Below are 5,000 nucleotides of genomic sequence, written 5' to 3' on the forward strand. Positions count from 1 at the left end.
GAGTTCCAGGTTCACTCCCCACTGGCGCCCACCTTCTATAGTGTCAGGTTCATTCTCCTCTGGTACTCAACTCCCATATCCGGCTTCAACTTTCAATGGTATCCATCTCCCTTTAGTCTCAGGTTTATTTCCCACTGATATCCTTTTTACACAGTCCCAGGTTAACTCCCCACTGGTGTGCAATTCCCTGACTCCCAGGATCACCCCCCCCACTGTTGCCAAACTCCCATAACTTTGCCGGATATTGTCGGGTTTCGGCGGGTTTCGGCGGGTTTCGTAATAAAGCACTAATTCTTTTTTACGAAACCCGCCGAAACCGGCCGATAACCTTAGTCTCAGGTTCACTCCCGACTGGTGTACACTTCCCTGAGTATCGGGTTCACTCCCACAGTTGTCTACTTCCCATAACTTTGCTGGATATTGTCGGGTTTCGCCGGGTTTCGGCGGGTTTCGGCGGGTTTCGTAGAAAAGCACTGGTTCTTTTTTACGAAACCCGCCGAAACCCAGTCCCAGGTTCACTCCCCAATGGTGTACACTTCCCTGAGTCCTAGGTTCACTCCCCACAGCCACCTACTTCCCATAACTTTGTCGGGATTCGTCGGGTTTCGTCGGGTTTCGGCGGGTTTCGGCGGGTTTCGGCGGGTTTCGCAGGGTTTCGGCGGGTTTCGGCGGGTTTCGTAAAAAAGACACACCGCACCCACACTGAATGGGTGTGTCTTTTTTACGAAACCCGCCGAAACCCGCCGAAACCCGACGAATCCAGACGAATCCCGACAAAGTTATGGGAAGTAGGTGGCACTGGGGAGTGAACCCAGAACTCAGGAAAGTGTACACCATTGGGGAGTGAACCTGGGACTGGGTTTCGGCGGGTTTCGTAAAAAAGAACCAGTGCTTTTTTACGAAACCCGCCGAAACCCGGCGAAACCCGACAATATCCAGCAAAGTTATGGGAAGTAGACAACTGTGGGGAGTGAACCCGATACTCAGGGAAGTGTACACCAGTCGGGAGTGAACCTGAGACTAAGGTTATCGGCCGGTTTCGGCGGGTTTCGTAAAAAAGAATTAGTGCTTTATTACGAAACCCGCCGAAACCCGCCGAAACCCGACAATATCCGGCAAAGTTATGGGAGTTTGGCAACAGTGGGGGGTGATCCTGCGAGTCAGGGAATTGCACACCAGTGGGGAGTTAACCTGTGACTGTGTAAAAAGGATATCAGTGGGAAATAAACCTGGGACTAAAGGGAGATGGATACCATTGAAAGTTGAAGCCGGATATGGGAGTTGAGTACCAGAGGAGAATGAACCTGACACTATAGAAGGTGGGCGCCAGTGGGGAGTGAAGCTGGGACTCAGGGAATTTCACACCAGTGGGGAGTTAACCTGGGACTCTGTAAAAAGGATATCAGTGGGAAATAAACCTGGGACTAAAGGGAGATGGATACCATTGAAAGTTGAAGCCGGATATGAGAGTTTGGTACCAGAGGAGAATGAACCTGACACTATAGGAGGTGGGCGCCAGTGAGGAGTGAACCTGGGACTATGTAAACAGGATATCAGTGGGAAATAAACCTGGGACGAAAGAGAGGTGGATACCATTGGAAGTTGAAGCCGGATTTGGGAGTTGGGTACCAGAGGAGAGAGAAACCTGACAATATAGGAGGTGGGCGCCAGTGGGAAGTGAACCTGGGACTATGTAAAAAGGATATCAGTGGGAAATAAACCTGGGACTAAAGGGAGATGAATACCATTGAAAGTTGAAGCCGGATATGAGAGTTTGGTACCAGAGGAGAATGAACCTGACACTATAGGAGGTGGGCGCCAGTGGGGAGTGAACCTGGGACTATGTAAACAGGATATCAGTGGGAAATAAACCTGGGACTAAAGGGAGATGGATACCATTGAAAGTTGAAGCCGGATATGTGAGTTTGGTACCAGAGGAGAATGAACCTGACACTATAGGAGGTGGGCGCCAGTGAGGAGTGAACCTGGGACTATGGAAACAGGATATCAGTGGGAAATAAACCTGGGACTAAAGGGAGATGGATACCATTAAAAGTTGAAGCCGGATATGAGAGTTTGGTACCAGAGGAGAATGAACCTGACACTATAGGAGGTGGGCGCCAGTGAGGAGTGAACCTGGGACTGTGTAAACAGGATATCAGTGGGAAATAAACCTGGGACTAAAGGGAGGTGGATACCATTGGGAGTTGAAGCCGGATTTGGGAGTTGGGTACCAGAGGAGAAAGAAACCTGACACTATAGGAGGTGGCCGCCAGTGGGGAGTGAACCTGGGACTATGTAAAAAGGATATCAGTGGGAAATAAACCTGGGACTAAAGGGAGATGAATACCATTGAAAGTTGAAGCCGGATATGAGAGTTTGGTACCAGAGGAGAATGAACCTGACACTATAGGAGGTGGCCGCCAGTGGGGAGTGAACCTGGGACTATGTAAAAAGGATATCAGTGGGAAATAAACCTGGGACTAAAGGGAGATGAATACCATTGAAAGTTGAAGCCGGATATGAGAGTTTGGTACCAGAGGAGAATGAACCTGACACTATAGGAGGTGGGCGCCAGTGGGGAGTGAACCTGGGACTATGTAAACAGGATATCAGTGGGAAATAAACCTGGGACTAAAGGGAGATGGATACCATTGAAAGTTGAAGTCGGATTTGAGAGCTTGGTACCAGAGGAGAATGAACCTGACACTATAGGGGGTGGGCGCCAATGGGGAGTGAACCTGGGACTATGTAAACAGGATATCAGTGGGAAATAAACCTGGGACTAAAGAGAGGTGAATACCATTGGAAGTTGAAGCCGGATTTGGGAGTTGGGTACCAGAGGAGAGAGAAACCTGACACTATAGGAGGTGGGCGCCAGTGGGGAGTGAACCTGGGACTATGTAAACAGGATATCAGTGGGAAATAAACCTTGGACTAAAGGGACATGGATACCATTGAAAGTTGAAACCGGATATGAAAGTTTGGTACCAGAGGAGAATGAACCTGACACAATAGGAGGTGGGCGCCAGTGGAGAGTGAACCTGGGACTCAGGGAATTGGACACCAGTGGGGAGTTAACCTGGGAATATGTATAAAGGATATCAGTAGGAAATAAATCTGGGACTAAAGGGAGATGGATACCATTGGGAGTTGAAGCCGGATTTATTTCCCACTGATATCCTTTTTTAGATATTCACAGGTTAACTCCCCACTGGTGTGCAATTCCCTGACTCCCAGGTTCACTCCACACTGGCGCCCACCTTCTATAGTGTCAGGTTCATTCTCCTATGGTACCAAACTTTCATATCCAGCTTCAACTTTCAATGGTGTCCATCTCCCTTTAGTCCCAGGTTTATTTCCCACTGATATCCTGTTTACATAGTCCCAGGTTCACTTCCCACTGGCGCCCACCTCCTATAGTGTCAGGTTTCTCTCTCCTCTGGTACCCAACTCCCAAATCCGGCTTCAACTCCCAATGGTATCCATCTCCCTTTAGTCCCAGATTTATTTCCTACTGATCTCCTTTTTACATAGTCCAAGGTTCACTCCCCACTGGCGCCCACCCCCTATAGTGTCAGGTTCATTCTCCTCTGGTACCAAGCTCTCATATCCGGCTTCAACTTTCAATGGTATCCATCTCCCTTTAGTCCCAGGTTTATTTCCCACTGATATCCTTTTTACATATTCCCAGGTTAAATCCCCACTGGTGTGCAATTCCCTGAATCCCAGGTTCACTCCCCACTGGCGCCCACCTTCTATAGTGTCAGGTTCATTCTCCTCTGGTACCCAACTCCTATAGTTCGGCTCGGATACCCACAGTTATCCATCTCCCACAGTCCAAGGTTAACTCCCAATTGGTGTGCACTTCCCTGAGTCACAGGTTCACTCCACACTGGCGCCCACCTTCTATAGTGTCAGGTTCATTCTCCTCTGGTACTCAACTCCCATATCCGGCTTCAACTTTCAATGGTATCCATCTCCCTTTAGTCCCAGGTTTTTTCCCACTGATATCCTTTTTTAGATATTCACAGGTTAACTCCCCACTGGTGTGCAATTCCCTGACTCCCAGCTTCACTCCACACTGGCGCCCACCTCCTATAGTGTCAGGTTCATTCTCCTCTTGTACTCAACTCCCATATCCGGCTTCAACTTTCAATGGTATCCATCTCCCTTTAGTCCCAGGTTTATTTCCCACTGATATCCTTTTTACACAGTCCCAGGTTAACTCCCCACTGTAGTGCAATTCCCTGACTCCCAGGATCACCCCCCACTGTTGCCAAACTCTCATAACTTTGCCGGATATTGTCGGGTTTCGGCGGGTTTCGGCGGGTTTCGTAATAAAGCACTAATTCTTTTTTACGAAACCCGCCGAAACCGGCCGATAACCTTAGTCTCAGGTTCACTCCCGACTGGTGTACACTTCCCTGAGTCTCGGGTTCACTCCCCACAGTTGTCTACTTCCCATAACTTTGCTGGATATTGTCGGGTTTCGGCGGGTTTCGGCGGGTTTCGTAAAAAAGCACTGGTTCTTTTTTACGAAACCCGCCGAAACCCAGTCCCAGGTTCACTCCCCAATGGTGTACACTTCCCTGAGTTCTGGGTTCACTCCCCAGTGCCACCTACTTCCCATAACTTTGTCGGGATTCGTCGGGTTTCTGCGGGTTTCGGCGGGTTTCGGCGGGTTTCGCAGGGTTTCGGCGGGTTTCGGCGGGTTTCGTAAAAAAGACACACCGTTCAGTGTCAGATACTGAATAGTGGAAAACCGCTATTCAGTATCTGATACTGAATAGTGCAAAACCACTATTCAGTATCAGATACTGAATAGTGCAAAACCACTATTCAGTATCAGATACTGAATAGTGCTAGCCTTATTATCATCATCATCATTATCGGTATCATTATTTTCATAGCCATCATTAAAAAAAAAGAACGGAGTGGCTATTCGTCAGTATTGACCCCCAGGCGCTGGCACCTGCGGGTCAGTACTGACGAACAGG

At 48.8% G+C, this 5,000-nt stretch overlaps 1 long non-coding RNA gene across 1 annotated transcript in view; it reads right to left on the reverse strand.

The window, feature by feature from the left end:
- Positions 1-5,000, reverse strand: part of LOC144974957 (uncharacterized) — a 49,570-nt gene that overhangs the window by 28,235 nt on the left and 16,335 nt on the right. The gene's annotated exons all lie outside the window — the stretch shown is intronic.

The sequence above is a fragment of the Berghia stephanieae genome, chromosome 6, assembly GCF_034508935.2.
Source record: "Berghia stephanieae isolate SIO BIC M18660-M18661 chromosome 6, UCSD_Bste_1.3, whole genome shotgun sequence".
Classification (NCBI taxonomy): Eukaryota; Metazoa; Mollusca; class Gastropoda; order Nudibranchia; family Aeolidiidae; genus Berghia; species Berghia stephanieae.